Below are 17,547 nucleotides of genomic sequence, written 5' to 3'. Positions count from 1 at the left end.
TGAGATGATTGTTTGATTATGATAACCTAGATTTGAAATTTGGACTAAGTAATAACTTGGCTAATTAACTAGGTTAATCCAATTGTGTTTTAAGGGGTCTAAAAACTCACAAGTGGTATCAGAGCGGGTTGCTCTCTTGTTGTTGATCTTTTGATTACTAAGCTGATCCTTGACCCCTGTTGTCATGGAACACGGACATTCTCTTGTTATTCCTCCTCACTTTGATGGGAATAATTATGCTTATTGGAAAGTAAGGATGAAAGCATTCCTGAAATCAATTGATGAGAGAGTCTGGAACTTCGTCGAATACGGATGGGAGAAGCCCACTACTTCTGTTAGTGAGTGGCAAGCTTCTTAAAAAGAAATAGCCGCGTTCAATAGCAAAGTTATGAATGCTATTTTTAACGCTGTTTCTATGGAGGAATTTAAGAGAATCTCTAATGTTGAGGTTGCTCATACTGCTTGGAATATCCTCCAGATTGTGCATGAAGGCACAAAGATTGTCAAAATTAATAAATTGCAGCAATTAACTTCTAAATTTGAAAGCATTAGGATGTTTGATGATGAATCTTTTGATGAATTCTATGTTAAACTTAATGATATTGTTAATTCTGCATATAACTTGGGTGAAATCTATGATCAACCTAAAATTGTTAGGAAGATACTTAGATGTTTGACTGAAGATTTTAGACTTAAAGTGACTGCCATCACTGAGAGTAAGGATGTGGACTCCATCACTGTTGATGAACTTGTAGGATCTCTTCAATCCTATGAGTTGGACCTACCTAAGACTAGCAAATCCAAATCAATGACTCTTAAGTCAGTTGATGATGTTGATGTTGGTGGATTTGATGATGAATTCTCTGCTACAGAGATTGCTTACCTTGCTAAGAATTTTAGGAATTTCCTTAGAAACAACAACAGAAGGGCAAGAGATAAGAACACTGCTGAACCTAGAAATTTTAGGAAGAATGATCCCACTAAGGTTAACAACATTGATAAACCTAGAGAAAACGTAGGCCAATCTTCTAATAATTCTATGGGTCCTCAGTGTTTTGGATGTCAAGGGTATGGTCACATGAAATCTGAATGTCCTACTTACTTGAAGTCTAAGGGTAAGGCTATGGCTGTAACCCTTAGTGATGGTGAAGTTTCTGATGATGAGTCTGGTTATGATGAGGATGGAAATCTCGTTGCTTCCACTGCTACTGCTATAGTTAATGAAAGCGTATCTGCTGAAGAGAACCCTTCTGATGGGGAACTCTCTGAGGATGTAGATTTTCAAGAAGTCTACAATAAACTTTGCAAAGTTGTTGCCAAGAATGCTATGAATGTTGAATTAGGCTTAAAGAAAATTACTTCTCTTGAGCTTGATAAGAAAAATTTGCTTGTTAAATTGTTTGATGCTATTGAACTTTTGAATAATGTGAAGACTAAGAACATGCTTTTGCTTGATAAAGTTAAGAATTTGGAACATGAGCTTTCTGTTGCTAGAGAACAATCTAATAGGTCTGCTAGTACCAAACTTGATCATATGCTTAGTGTTCAAAAGTCTTCTTCGAAAAAACTGGGCTAGGTTTTGTAGAAAGCATCAATGTGTCTGCACCTAATTCCACTATCTTTGTTCCTTCATCTTCTTTTGAACCCCCTGTGAGTGAGGTTGTGAGTGAGGTTATCAAACCCTTAGAAGTTACATCTCCTAGGAAGATTAGGGTTGAATTGAAAGAGTTTAAACCTAAGCAGTCTACCCTTTCTAAGGACAAGTCACATGATAAGCCTGCATGGTTTGTCATTTTTGTGGAAAGTCTGGAAACGTTCGTCCAAACTGTTATAAGCTGCAAGCTGCTAAGAGAGCAAACAAACCAAAAGTACCTGTGCCTCAAGCACAAGATCCTATGATACTCATTGGTGAATTTGGATGCAAAAGGCTCAATCTAATTGAGTCTTTCTGACATGGTCCTTGTGCTTCGTTGCTATTCTTTGTGACCATTGTTCTTTGGTTTTTTGTTTTCTTTATTTCTAGGATTTGCATTGCATAACATACATGTATTTCATTCTAGGTTGTTTTTGTTTATTTTTTTTAATAAAAAAAAAAGGAAGAAAAAGGAAGCAAATTGTGTTTTGCACTATTTTCTTGGTTTTTGAAAACAAGGTTGGCCAATTTATTTTCACATAACATGTCTTTTGTATTTTGTTTAGCTTTAATGAGCTTACTTATTACACTTTACTAGTTGAAACTTTGTAGTGCATGTTGTGTGGGAAAGATGTTTATGGTTTTGATCACTTTGGCTTGATCTTGAAGTCACATGTTTTTTATTGTTGGACTTGAACCTTTAGAGAAAGGCATAAATAATTATCTCACCATTGTTCACTAGCCAATCATGAACACCTTAGTGCATATCGTAAGATTTTGTGCTCGAAAAAGTGTAGTACATGCACAAAAAAATCATAAGGTGTAGCCTCGGTTTAAATGCTAAAATTGGTGTGTACATTATTGGACTTAAAGCTAAATCAAATAATTGCTAAAATTGGTGTGTATATTATCTCGGCTATTTTAATAAGTTTCTAAATAATTAAAATTTGTGTGTACAATATGAGGCAAAATCAAGAAATTTACATGATTGCAAGCTTATGATCTAGGAGATGTGGGAGTTATATGATGTAACTCTTTTGGATATAGTTTCTTTCAAATTCTATGTGATGAATTTTGTAGACTTTGTGTTTAATTGCTATACACATATCACCTCACTTGTATCTCAAGTTTTTGCTAGTTGCACACACTACACAAGTTACTTTTTGCTAAACATTGTATATGTTATTGTGTGTGTCTTTGGTCTGACCAACCAAGTTTGCAAATACTTTGAGTTTTTATGCGAAACAATTTTGATGCTTGAGAATTTATGGAAAAGGCTTGAAAATCTTAATTTTGGGAAAACTGGGTTTAAAACTTTGTTTTTGAAAAATATTACGTCACATACTTATGCATTTTGTTCATCAATTTCAATGTTTTGAGGTGTTTCTAAAATGTGTCTTTGTTATTTTCAAAAACTGTGTTTTTTCTCAAAAAATTTGTGAGCCTCTGTCTGCTTCGATTGATCCAATCTATTTTTTAATCAATCGAAATTGTTTTAAAATTTTTAAGGAAGCCTCTGTCTGCTTCAATTGATCCAATATGTTTTTCGATCAATCGAAATTGTTTTTAAAATTTTTAAAGAAGCCTTTGTCTGTTTCGATCAATAAAAAATCGTGAATCGGCTTTTTTTTAAAAGCAGAGTTTGACTCGTTCAAACTTAATTTTCAGAAAGTTTTTCAAACCTTTTTCATTCTCCGAATTGGACAAGGCTCGCCCACCAATATTTTGTCGTTTTCCTCCAGATTTTTTGCAAGGTTTTCCTCTCTATAAGCCGGTAAGTCCATTCTGCCATTCCTTTTGCATTTTATTTCATGTTTTCATGCATTTCATTGGGTATTTTTGGAGCTTTTCAATTTGGGATTTTTGATGATTCAAGTCACTTTTTTTGAAATTGATCATTGGGTTTTGTTCCTATAATGTTATAATCATGATCTATGATGTTTAATTTGATCAATTTGGTGTTTTGTGCGAAATTGAAAATTCTAGGGCTTGTTTTTATCCGAATTTGGGGATTTTGTTCAAATTGGTGTAAATTGATGAAATTGACTTGTTGAATTGATGTAATTGATCATTATTTTATGTATTCTATCTTGTGTGATGATCAATTTGTCAATTTTTTACAAATTGAATGAGTGGTTTTTCAAATTTTTGGGGTATTTGTTAGAAACTCTATGCTCAAGCCAATTTTGTGAACTTGAACTTAATTTGAACTTAATTGCACTGCATTAGGGCATGCATTATGACATTTAATTTGTTCATACATCATATAGATTTTTGTTCTATTTTGTTTTTGTACTAACTTGTAGTCTGCCCTTGGTTCTTGTTGTTTTTTCTGCTTTGTGTCCTTGTCCTTATTCTAGCACCATGCCTAGGAAGACTAGAGCCCATAGGACCCCCTCCACTTCCTCTGAGTCTCCCTCTAGGAGTGAGTTGTTCAGGAATGACAAAAGCAGAGAGGTCTATGAGAAACTGAACTGTAAGAGAAAGATTTGGGCTGAGCGTTCTGTTGTGTTAGATGTGGTCGATCTGGCCATTAGGACAAACCTTGAGTGTAGAGGTTGGTTGTTTTTGTTAGAGGTAGATCATCCACCCACGACCGCTCTAATTAGAGAGTTCTTCTTGAATCTCTCTTGCCACGTCTATAATTCCAACACCCTTGTTAAGAGTTGGATACGAGGTGTTGAGTTCACTATTACCCCTTAGATAGTGGTTGAAGCTTTTGGGGTTCCGATCGTTAGGGAGCCTGTCTATCCCTATGAGGAGTCTCCACCTTTAGATGACATTATGTCATACATCACTGGGTCTTCCATCCAGTGGGGTTTTGATCCTTGGATCACGTCTGCTGAGCTTACTGAAACTGCCTATCTTTTCTTTAGGATAACGTGTCATTCTTTGTAGCCTATTTCTCATCTCCACACCATCCCTCTTGAGCGATGTGTGTTTTTGTACGCTTTTATTTCCGGTGCGTCTATCAGCTTTCCTCATCTATTTCTTCGTTCTTTGAACAAAGTTATAAGAGTTTTGTTGTAGCTCATGCTCTTATTCATTCTATTTTCATTCATAGGATTTTGTTGTTTCTTAGTTTAGCTGATTTCCCTGCTTGTGAGCCCGTTCATGTCATAGCTCCCATGGGTGCCACCTTCCTTAAGCAGAGGGCTACTCAATTGAGAATTGGCTCTACACGTCCTAGAGGTGAGTCATCTGGTGTTGTTCCCCCTTCTTCCTCTTCTACAGGTGCTGATACGGCTGAGGCGTCTGGTGCTGATGCTGCTGATATTGATGTTCCTCTATCGACTACTTTGGATGATTTAGACATTCGACGTACGTTGGATCATGTTTTGACCGTTCAGGCAGCTCATGGACAAATTTTGGTGGACGTGCTCGATGAGATCCGTGCTTTATGTGCAGAGTTGGCACAGTTTCGACGATCCTCACCGCCACCTCCTTTTGATGATGGATTTTGATTGCCCTTTGGCATTCCGTCACAAAAAGGGAGAGTGCATTTTGGGTTTGAGCACTTGTAGAGTTTTTGTTTTTAGGGGGAGAGCATTTTTGTTTGTTGGAGCTTGTGGATATTAGATTGTATCTAGGTGCTTCACTTTGTATTTACCCTTTTTAGCTCTTGCTATATTGTTGGGTTATTCATGATAGGGGGAGATACATTTATTGTTTTATATGTTTCTTGTTTCACTACTTATTGATTTATATTTATGAGTTATTCGTTGATATATGTCTTTATTTTGTGTTGAGTGAAATCAAGAATTTATTTTGTTTACTTGTATTTTCCACACATGCGTTTATGCATTTTGTTTAGTGTTTCAGGAAATATACAGGTTGATTCAATTGAGCTGCTATCTACACTTGCAACTGATGGATAGTAGTTAGGATTGGATTTTTTTTTAATGAGCATTTTTTTTTTGTAAAGGGCTTTTCTTTGTAAACTTTGAGCTTTTAGTTGTGTTTTGTCACAGATTGCCAAAGGGGGAGTTTGTTAGGTTCTAAAGACTTAGGATCTTATGTATTTAGAACTCTAATGTGTATTTTTGGCAAACCATGATCAAAACAAGATGTTTAATCGTGTTTAGACTTGCTCAAAATTGTGTCATTTATGTAAAGTTGGATTTAAGTTGATGCAGATTTAATAGTACATTTTGGCCTGGTTCAATTGATCGAAGCTTAGGCTCAATCAATCGAAATTTAGGCAGAATGCGTTTTTCTGCAGAATTCCAACTCAGCCCTAGTTCATTTAAAATGTTTAGGGTTTTGTGTTTTTGCCCTAGGTATATAAGGCAAACCCTAGCCACGTTTTAGTGTTGCTCATATTGCTGTTTGTGTAAATCTCTTGTGAGATTTGTGAGGAGCTTTCCTTTACACAAACCTAGGATTATCAAGAAGGAGATTCGTTCAAGAACTTGATGATCATTTAGTTGCTTCCATAAGAACTTAAAGAATCACAAGCGGGTGTGCTTGTACTTGCTGGAGAATCCAAGAAAGAAGGAGTCCGTGGTCTCGGAGCTTGCACGTGGTCGTGTCAGTAAGTTTCTACTGGTGGGTAGCAATAGGATGTTAGTGGTCTAAGTCCTATTGTAAAACTTCGATTCTTTCATAGTGGATTTAGGTTTACCTTGAGGATAGCTAGGTTAAATCCTCCCCAAGTTTTTACCAGTTTAGTTTCCTGGGTGATCATATCATTGTCTTATTTATCTTTCCGCTGCTATGCATGATATGATTGTTTGATTGTGATAACCTAGATCTGAAATTTGGACTAAGTAATAACTTGGCTAATTAACTAGGTTAATCCAATTGTGTTTTAAGGGGTCTAAAAACTCACAAGAAAGAATTCTGCACAAATAGAGATGGACATTTTTCAGTTATTAGTAACATGGTGATAACTATTGATACAAATAAATAAACATAACTAATGAAGAATAAAAAATAGAAACAACAAGTATTTTGCATGACTTAAATGATTCAAGAAATCGTTACTTTGAAGCATATTCGTGAAGCTGAAATTTGGAGAAGCACCGCTCCAATAGGAAAAGGGGTTCTACATTCAAATTAACTCAAGCTTAAATGTTAGATATTTTTTTAAATGAACATTCAATTACACAAATCAATTATTTATTTATTTTTATTTACTTTTACCTGATTTGGATGTTGAAAATGACTTGGGCTAATGGTTGTTGGCATGGGTGGAGGAAGGAATACCTATAAAATATTATAAGAGATTAATATGGCATCATTAAAAAAAAAATAAATAAATAAAGAAGAGGATGCAAGGGGCTTAGATTATACTTGATTATTATAACTCTCATCCATGGGTACACTAGATGGGTGCTTTGGTTGTCAAAGACCTGTACATTGTGGAGCAAAGGTTGAGTTTTGTGAATTAATGACAATTGTTCTAAATGCATATATTTTCATAAGACAATTATTATCAATAAAGCTAGTAATATTGTTATTTTCATAGCACTTGTGTGTTGCATATGGTACATGAATGACAAATATTCCAAAGGTAATATAGATAAGGTAACATATATAAGAAAACTTGATAAATGCATACAATAAAGGCAATAAAAAAAATTTATATTCTTGTAACTTTGCACAGTGAAGATTTACATGATAATGTGTATCATATAGTGCATCATTTATAAAGAGTAAGCACATTTTTAAATCAAAATACTTGAAAGTCCTCCATATAAAATTGTTTAGAAAAGAATCAATAAATTTAAGGGCATGGCTAGAGCTTGTTGGAAGTCCTCTTGTTGGCAATTGTTCTAAAAAAAAGGAGAGGAAATCATGGACATTATTCACAACAAACCAATATTTGAACCACACTACTAGAATTTTTTTTTTCAATATAAAATTTAAATAAAAGAACAAAGATTTACTTGATCTTGTAACATCTTTTAATGGCTTCCTTTTATGCTTCTCCAAGTTGCTTTTGAGTCTTGCATTTGTGACTCCTTTTGGTCGCACACAAGGGGGATTTAATATTGGCAAACTATTGAGAGAGCAATTTGTCTTCTCAGCATCATCAAAGACATTATTAGCAACAATCTTGTTTTTTTTTTCATCACCATCTCTAGCCACATTTAACTGCTCCATATCGTTTTCAACTAATTCTATCATCTCTCTTACTTTTCTTTTGCACATTTCAGTATGTCGAGTTGTTGCTGCACTTTTTGTGAAAATTTCATAAATTGAGTGCATTAATTCGTTACGGCGTGAAGTCACTGACAACTCATCATTTGCACTTGCTGGTTTTAAATGATCACATAAAACACTATCTTTCTTTGTATCTTTTGTCCATCTTTTCAAAATATACTGAACAAGCAGCTCTGTGACATTTTTCACAATAAGTATTCGCAAAGCATGTTAACATAGTAATCCCAATGTTTCAAACATTTTACAACTACATGTCACAACATTATTTGAGGAGTTAAATTGGACAACACAAACCTTCCAACCACCTCCTTCAATAACTTCATAGGTAGACACTCCATCATAATACACATCTTGGTGTGTAACCCCCAAGGTAGAAGCAATTTCTAACTCAAATATTTTGAAAAATGTATGAGTATAAACAGATAATACATGTTTCAAAAGTCCACAATTCTTGACTATTTGAGAAGATGTACCTTGTTTGCAACGAAAATCTTCTTCTAACTCTTCCACCCGCATATTTTTTGAAGCTTTCTCATACTCGTGTACAAATTCTGTTAGCCTCATTATTTTGCATGCCATATGTTGAAAAACATTATTTACACTCTCACTCCTTGATGAAGCTTTCATTCTTGTAGAGAAAATGTTATGACTAAAAACTGAACATCACCTTCCCTGACTTTCATATAAAGTGTTAAGCCATTTATTGCCCACCAAATTGTAAACTCTAAGTAAGGCATCCCAAGAAGACTCAAACTCTGATTCAATCTTACAATTATAAAGAATCTTATTAAATCTACTCTTGAATTCAAGAATCCCATAATGCCTTGGTAAATTTTCTGCAACATTTTTTGAGATATGCCATTAGCACAAGCGATGACATGTACCAGGAAACACAACTCTTATAGCATTCTTCATTGCTTGACATTGGTCAGTAAAAATTATCTTTGGTTTTTTATTTCCCATTGATTCTAAGAATGTTTCAAACAACCAAGTAAAAGTGAAAGCCGAATTTGTGTTAAAAAGACAAGAGCTGTTTAGACCCCCAATCCAATTAAAAAATATGGCTAGATTGCTTTTATTCTAACTTATCTAAGTGTGGAACAAGAGTAAATGAAGCACAATAAACCAATAAAACTATTCTAGTGCATAAGCATGAACAACAAGTAATAAAAGTAAAGCACAAGAGTAAGAGAAGAGAGAATGCAAACACAAGATAACACACCGATGTGTTATTGAAGAAGAAACCGAAAAACTCGACGAAAAACCTCTCCACCGCCCTCTAAGCGGTAAATTGATTCATTAGACAATAAGTTGAGATACACGAATAGTAAGAGACCCTCCAAACCTAATCTACCAAATGTACCTAAGCCCTCCAAGCTCTTACCCCAACAAGACTTCTCAGAACCGTGTCTTGTCTAGCTTTCTAGATCCCGCAATACGCCCGATTGCATCTGCCAAGCTTGACTGGCTTCTTTTGGCAAATCCCCAAAGCTTCCTAAGCTCCAAAACACTCTCTACACTCTGAAAAGGTTTGGGTTATGTTTAGGTACAAATCTCCTCTCAAGGTATGACAATGGGAGAGGGAAGGAGAAGAGGCTACAATGATTTTTCACTAAGGATAAGTAGCTCTCTCTCTAAAAGATGGGTGTGTGTGTTGTAGAAAATCTATCTAGGGTTTTTTCTCTCTAAATGGCCTCCTTACAATTTCCCATGACTATCTCGCGAAAAGGCCTTACCTACGAGACACTCGCGAAACTAAGCCTGGCACGACTTTTCAACTTCCAATCATGTGCTTCTCATGTGGCTACTTTGTGGGTTAGCTTCTTGCGAAATTCACTTGATCTTCAATTAAGCTTGAGTCATCACCAACTTAATACTAAACCCAATACAATAAAATCCCACAAAACACAAGAAACAAAATTAAAGCAATTACAACACTTTTTGTCATGGAATAAAGCGAACATAAAACATAGTTGTAAACCACAACTTTACAAAAAGAAACAGTTGTTTCATCCAATAAAAATGCACAACCAAAAAGTACATTCTTCCAATGATGGTTGACACCTACAAATGGGGCACATATCATATTATACTTGTTAGTTTGATATGTAGTGTCAAAACACATAACACCTCCAAAAAAATTATAATTAGTCCTTGATTTGCCATCTCTCCAAAAAAAATTTGTCATTCGATTTTCTTGATCAACTTGAATTGCATAAAAAAACATAGGATCTTCTACTTGCTTTCGTTTAAAGTGGTTTACTAAACTTTGAGCATCTCCAGCCTCAAAATTGATTAACTTCTGCTTGTTCACCACATTATAGCGATCTCGTAAACCCAACATTTTCAAACCCTCCAGCTTCCTCAACTAAATAGGAATATGCGCTTATTGTTCTTATACCCGCTTCCTTGAAAGTTTTTATAACACCTAATTGAGTATCAGTTATTTTTCAATTTGACCTTAGAAATGGCCTTTCTTCTGGCTTTGCAAGCTCATGATTATGAGTAGGATTGAAGTGAGTAACCTTTCACTCACCATTTGTCACTGTAAACCGGATACTAGCTTCACAATCGGTCCTAGCTTGTAATTTTTTGAACTTCTTATCATCCAAATTGTCACTATCTTGTGGGAATCCTTCTTTTGAACACACATAATCTCATTGTCTTACAACATTTTTTGCATATCTGAGTTTTCTTTCCTAACACTGAACCTAATTCGAATGACATAGTCATTTTACAATTTATATGCTTCATCCTCACTATGCAACACCATTCCAAGCAAAGTTTCAATATCTTCAACACCTTCCTCATTGACTCTAATATGTATGATTAAAAACACCACAACATTCAAATGCATCAGCAACAGCAACAATCAAATGCAAAAAAAAAGAAAAAAAAAAAAGAAGAAAAAAAAAAGAGAAACCCAGCAACGTTATAATACTGAACTTAAGGTCTCAGTTAAAGACTTATTCTAAAATAAAAGACCTGCAATCTAGAGTTAAAAACAAGGGCACATAGTCAGGAAAACTAAATAGAAAGAAAATAAAAATAAAAATTTTGTTCTTTTAAAACTTTTTTATCTTGGGCTTTTTATCAAATATGTAGAAGGCACTGTATTATAAACTACATAGAGATAGAACAGAGCAAGAAAATAATACTTTGAAAAGTGAAATGAGACTTTGTAACATACCTTGATCAGCCATGGTTAGTTGCGATGGTGAGCATTGGATTCCAGCAACCACTTCAGTCATAGGGGAAAAGAGGGAAACAAGCTAGAAAAAGTTAAACCCAAGAACAAAGTTAGTTCAAAATCTCATAGAGCTTGTTCATGCAAAGAAAAATTTCTTCAATGATACAGGGAGGGAGAGAGAAGAGAGCTGGGCGGTTTGGAAATTTTTGGGTTTTAGAATTTTTGGTGAAGCAGCTAAGTAGGATTAGAAGTGAAAGTGTATTTCAATATTTGTTTTTAAAAGGCCGAAGTAGTATTGCAGCAGGTGTGGTTGTTGACTCAGCTTTTGTTTTAATATGTGGCTGCTTTTTATTGGTACATATCACTAGGAGGACCACGTCATTCCTCCATCCGGGAGGAGCAAATAATTTCTCCTACTTTAGTGCTTATTACAGTTTGACGTGAAGGTCGAGGCCACGGTTTTTTTTTTTTTTTTTTTTTAAGATCGATCCTTTTGATGAATTATGGGTTTCAAATTTTCAAAAAATGAAAATTTGAAACCCATAATTCATTAAAAGGATCTACCTTTCTTATTTGCTAGTTGAATGATAATGTTGTTGTTTGGCAAAAATGAGTTTCAAAATTTCAATCCTATCTAACAAGGAACAATTGAATCTTTGATCCATGTCATTTTAATGGATTCCTATTTAAAATTGATTCATAAAGAAAAATAATAATAATTATACTTTTATTCTTTGAAGTTTAGGAGAGGCTTTGGAAAGTGCTTAAATTTGTAACTTATGGTTCATTTTAGCTTATTTTTGTTATTGTTCATAGGTTTCATGGTGCTTTTTAATATTATTTATAGACCCCACTATATTATTCAGCTTATTTTTTTAACTTTTTTTTTTAACACTTTCAGGAAAAAGTTTTCAACTTTAGCTAAATAACTTGTTTGTCCGTTTGGAAACAACTTATTTTACTGAAACTAAAAACTTTTTACTGAAATAGTACAGTAGGACCCATGAATAGTATCAAAAAATACAGTGGGACCCATAAATAGTAGCAAAATAAGTTAAATAGTAAAATAAGTTGACAAAAATAATTTTTGTCAAACGGATACTAAAAGTCTAAAACTAAGGTGGCGTTTAGGTACTGATGAAACCATACGCGTTTGAGTCTACGTTTACTTTTACCTTATTTGAGTCTACGTTTGAGTCTAAAACTAAGGTGTGTATGAAATTGCTTAAAAAGCCATTTTTTTTTTCAATTCACCTTATTTTTGCTACTGTTCATGGTTCCCATTGCATTTTTTGGTACTGTTTTTGGCCCCATTGTACTATTTCAGCTACTTTTTAGTTTTCTACAGTACTTTTAGCAAAAAGTTTTCAGTTTCAGCTAAATAAGTTGTTCTCAAACATACACTAAATACAGTTAAAAAAAATCACAGTTTTTAAGAAATGCCTACATTTTTTTTTTTTAATGTTTCCTACATCTTTCAAGAACTGTTTTTGTTTTTAATTTTTTGCGAGTAACTTAAATAAACTTTACAATTAATGCTTTGAAATTGTAAACTAAATACTAAAAAGTAAAAACTGAAATTCGGAGAAGCAATGAATGTTTCGTGAAATGAAGAAGGATCATGAAAATATTTCGTGAAGAAAAAAAAAAAAAAGAAAAAAAAAAGAAAAATATGGAAGAAGTGCACCACCATCTCTTCTTTTTTTTTTTTTTTTTTTTGTTGAGAAAAAGGTAAAGTTTAGAATATTAAATATTAAAGGTGCTGGAAAAACTTTACTTTTTATATTAAATTGTATAAGTTATATTTTCACTATCTGTATTCAAAGTTTGATATAAAGAATCTTTTTAAAGTTTAGAATATTCCATCATTGATATTAACATTATTTTCTTCAATTCTCAAGATAGAGGAGCATTTTTTTTTCATCTTAGCTTGCAGTGAAGTGTCATTCTTTCAAACTTCAAGGAAAGGAAGTGTAATTACCCTAAAAAAAGAAAAGAAAAGAAAATATGGGAGGTTTGAATAAGGATTTAAAATCTGACTCAATACAATGAGATTTTATTGATTCATTGTATTGATTTAGAATTATTAATGTAGAGGTCACATGCAATTACATAAGTACTTGCAGTGGATAGAATAATTTAATATGGAGGTGACATATCCTTTTCTGCATCCTCATCTCGCTTGGTTTGGTCATCGCTTCACCGGAGTTACGAGCTCCTCTTTATATCCCAACTAAGGGGACTTAAGATTGGACATGGCATGGTGTTCATTGGCTTGATGGGATAATTGCATAGCTGGCTTCCCCAGTTAGACATAGTGGACTGACTTCCCTTGGCCTATGATCCATTGGCGTGTTTGATAAGTAGTTTGAATCCTTCCTCTGTTCAGCTCTCTCTCTCTCTGTAAGTATTTCTTTCCTTTTTAGTCTTCCTCATCTCTGTGCTTTTCTTTATTTCTCATATGGACCGGTTCTTGATCTGACCTACCCCATTGACATTTCTCAATTATATCTTCCTTTCTATTTTTTATTAAATTCATTACTTACCTAATGGATAACGATGTTGATTTGAAATATAGGAATTGTAAATATTTTAAAGAAAACGAATGCAAATATTTGCAGGCTGAATTGATCTTTTTCTTTTTCTCTTTTCACGCCATTGCTAGGTCTCGTTTACGAGATTGGATAATTGTTTACTTAAATCCAGCTCATGTAAGAAGATATCATTTCCCTTCCATATCTATCTACTATTTTATCTGTTCTCTGTTTGTTTGTAGCAAATACAAATTAAAAAATAAAAATAAAAATAAAAAGCTACAAGCATAAGAGAGAATTAGGTAGATATAGAGATGGATATGCATTAGAGTGGGAGCCTTCCCAGAAATACTAATATTAATAATAGTATTAAACTATTAATACGACTTGAACTTTGTGAGCGAGCACACTGAGCACAATACAACATCGTGGGGGTTTGTGTTCACAAATCGCCACAGGAGGCCGGCCAGCACTCGTCCCCTATTGTCTTCCCTGAGAAACATAGGCCAAGGCTTTTTATTTTATTTTTTAAAATTAACGTTTTTTTTTAAAAGAAAAAAAGAAAAAAGAAATATTAAATTATGGTCAAAACGGCATCATTTTGAGCAGGTTAATAGCAAATATGGATGGTGAGTTAACAGATGACTGAATTGAAAATATTTAAAACTTAGAGGACTGAAATGAAAAGTAATGAAACTTAGATAATGAGTTTTGCATTTTAACCTTATTCTTTTTATTTTTGGAATTGGTCTAGCCCAATAGATTTTAATAGAGAAATTGAAGGAATATGGTACGTAGGGTAAAAGGATGGGCCTATTTTAAGCTTACCCATTGACCTAAGAGATTGATTTTATCATTTTACCAAATTAGATGCGAATGCTTGCAAAGTCTATGAGCCACTTGATTGATTTGCTGTATTTACCCAAAATCTAGGCATGATTGCTTTAAGCCGTAAGAACCACGTTGGCTTCATTACTTTCTCAAAAAAAAAAAAAAAAAAAGGGGGCTTCACTAAATGCCCACTAACATATTCCCACAAATTTAGCAAGTTCTTTAGTGCCATTTTCCACCAAGGTCGAGGACACATCAAAGATGTTTTAGTAAAAAAACATCCCCAAAATTGTCACAAAACCAAATAGTCCTAATATCCAAACAATAGCAAAACTAAATGTTACCATTCATCTAAAAATCTAGCAACCATAAGTTTTGATCCTTAGGAACCGAAATGATATGTTCACAACATTTTCACAATATTTTTGCAACAAATCTTAAGTGATAGGTTGTTACTGGTTGTTATTATTGGAACAAAAATGTAATCTTAGTGTTAAGTTCAAATTTGAACCAATAACAACTAACCGCCTATTATTTGTTATAAAAATGTTGTGAAAATGTTATGGATATAGCACCTTTCACTGCCCCTACCTTGTAATAAAACCTAGTCACAAGTTCATGCATTAATAACACATTTTTACCTATGTTACCAATCTGCACTTATTCTTCCAACTTAATTCTTTGATATAAAAATTAATAGACCGCCTTGGCTTTATTTGGTTGGAATGTTGAAAAATTGTGGGAAGATAGAAAATATTTTAGTTTTCCATCATGTTTGTTTGGTTGGAATAATGGAAAACTAATATAAATTTCATTTGTTTGATTGAGAAAAAAAGTGAGAGGAAGAAAAATGTAATTTATATAAATTTACTCTTATACCCCTATTATATAGTATGTAAGAAATAATTTGACAAATTATAAAAGTGACACATCACAATTATTATGTTAATATGACTTTTTTTTTTTTTTTTTTTTTTTTTTTTTTTTTTTTTTTTTTATCTATCAATTCCTTTATACATAAAAAAAAATGTGATTAACTAAATTACTTAAAATGAAATATCAGAAAAAAGAAGGGGAAAAAAAAATCGTGTTGATAGGTGGTTACCTGGCAAGCTTTTTTTTTAACTGATGAAGGTAGAGGCAAGCTTTAGATAAGAAGAAAAACAAAAAAAAAAAAAACAAAAACAAAGTTTGAATAGGATAAAATTGAAAGAGTCTTCATATTAAATGTGCTAAAATATTTTAGTACCCAAAATACTAAAAAACCCACAGTATCAAAGGTGCCAAACTTATAACTTTTGAACCTCTAGGTTTTTATTTATGAAATTTATGAAATTTAACATCCAGTTAAAGTAAAATATAGTAATCACAAAAAAACATTATTTAAATAAAAAGTTAGAGAGACCTTCCTTTTTTGTTTTGTTTTTTGAGAAATAGAGAGAGACCTGAGTGGTTTGAGTGGTAAAAGAAAGAATAATATAAAAATGAAGAAATAATATTTAAATAAACCGGTAAAATAGTAAAAGAATAGAGTATTTGAAGATAAGTATAAAGTGAAGAGTTAAAATAACTTTTTGAATCCTAATAGCTAAAATTGCTATTTTGCCCTGGGTTTCATTTGTAATCATCTCCTCACCGGATTCTAGGAAAGTGTTCAATGAAATGGGTGAAAGGAATTGTTGGTCTTGGAACACGGTGATATTTGGCTATGCCGGCAGGGAAGCTTAAAGAGACTAGAAATTTGTTCCATGAAATATCCGTGTAGTGACCCAAAAAGGGGAGTCTTGCATTCCATGGAATCCCACATCGCCTAGGGAAGCACATGAGAATGTGTTTATAAGGAATGACCTCCCTTCAATGTGCAGAGGCCTTTTTCCCAGCGCAACCTGGGGGAGAACAAAACCATGAGGGGTATGGCCCCAAAATGGACAATATCTACACAGTTGGGGCGGGGTCGTTATCCCTAGGCGATGTGGGATTCCATGGAATGCAAGACCCCCCTTTTTGGGTCATTACAATCCACCCCCCTTATGGGCACACACGTCCTCGCGTATGAGGCCCACAACTACAAGGAGCCTCAACTACAAGGAGCCTCAATTGTGACTAGTCCTTTTGAGGTATAGCGCAGATGTGACTAGCGCTTTTCCTTGGGTTGTTACATATGGTATCAGAGCCGGCCTGGTAATCCCATGTGGGCTCAGAGACACTACCCCACAAAGTGGGTCCTAATGAGGACGTTAGGGATTTAAGTAGGGGAGATTGTGATGCCCCAATTTGATTGATTGTGTGATGTGTGTAGGTGTGTGATGAGTCCCACATCGGGTATTTACTGGGCTGAACTGGGCCTTAATTGTGACTAGTCCTTTTGAGGTATAGCGCAGATGTGGTTATCGCTTTTCCTTGGGTCGTTACATATGGTATTAGAACCATGCCCTAGTCAGAAGTGTGGGCCTCACACGTGAGGACGCGTGTGCCCGTAAGGGGGGTGGATTGTAGTGACCCAAAATGGGGGGTCTTGCATTCCATGGAATCCCACATCGCCTAGGAAGCACATGGGAATGTGTTTATAAGGAATGACCTCCCTTCAATGTATAGAGGCCTTTTCCCCAGCGCAACCTGGGGGAGAACAAAATCATGAGGGGTATGGGCCCCAAAGTGGACAATATCTACACAGTTGGGGTGGGGTCGTTACAACCCGAAAGAATAATTTTTCTTGGATGGCAACGATATTGTGGTGCCTTCATCATGACTAGCCTAAAGATGTGAAAATTCAAAATTGAATAAGGTCACCAAATTTAGTGCTCTTGCTGTCTTCAACTTCAAACTTACATACGGGCAGGGAGATTCATGGATATACAATGTGGACTAGATTTTGTTTTGATGAGCTGGTTTCGAGTGTTTAAATGCTTGTGCTGATCATGTTGTAAAGGACCTGGGCAAGCAAGTTCATGGCTAAATAACACGGATAAAGGTTTCATCCCTTTTCATTTACAGCGAGTACTATTGTTCATATGGATTCAAAGTATGGGACTATTAAGAATGCAACAAAAGTATTTAAAGGGATGCCTCTATCAGATTTAGTTTCGTGGACTTCCTAATTGTTAGAAATGCTCAAAATGGTCAACCGAATGAAGCTATCTAAAGTTCTCTGAGTTTCTTCTGAAACCAAGTACGCAGCCTGACCATGTTAC

General features: G+C 34.3%; 1 protein-coding gene across 5 annotated transcripts in view; it reads right to left on the bottom strand.

Annotated features, from left to right (window-relative positions):
* The window catches only part of LOC126732679 (probable disease resistance protein At5g66900), a 63,316-nt gene that overhangs the window by 11,471 nt on the left and 34,298 nt on the right, over positions 1 to 17,547 (bottom strand). The window contains exons 1-4 of one of the 5 annotated variants that reach the window (XM_050435665.1): positions 10,992 to 11,087; positions 6,929 to 6,987; positions 6,779 to 6,841; positions 6,620 to 6,680 (exon numbers count right to left, since the gene is read on the bottom strand). The exons of 3 other annotated variants lie outside the window; for them this stretch is intronic. The gene's annotated coding sequence lies outside the window, so the exon portion shown is untranslated. Of the gene's footprint in view, positions 1 to 6,619; positions 6,681 to 6,778; positions 6,842 to 6,928; positions 6,988 to 7,524; positions 7,796 to 10,991; positions 11,088 to 17,547 lie in introns of those variants that run through there. One more of the 5 variants, XM_050435664.1, reaches the window with a different exon arrangement.

This window comes from Quercus robur, chromosome 6 (assembly GCF_932294415.1).
Source record: "Quercus robur chromosome 6, dhQueRobu3.1, whole genome shotgun sequence".
NCBI classification, from domain to species: Eukaryota; Viridiplantae; Streptophyta; class Magnoliopsida; order Fagales; family Fagaceae; genus Quercus; species Quercus robur.
Note: the sequence above shows the minus strand (reverse complement) of the source record. Positions and strands in the feature narration are given on the sequence as shown.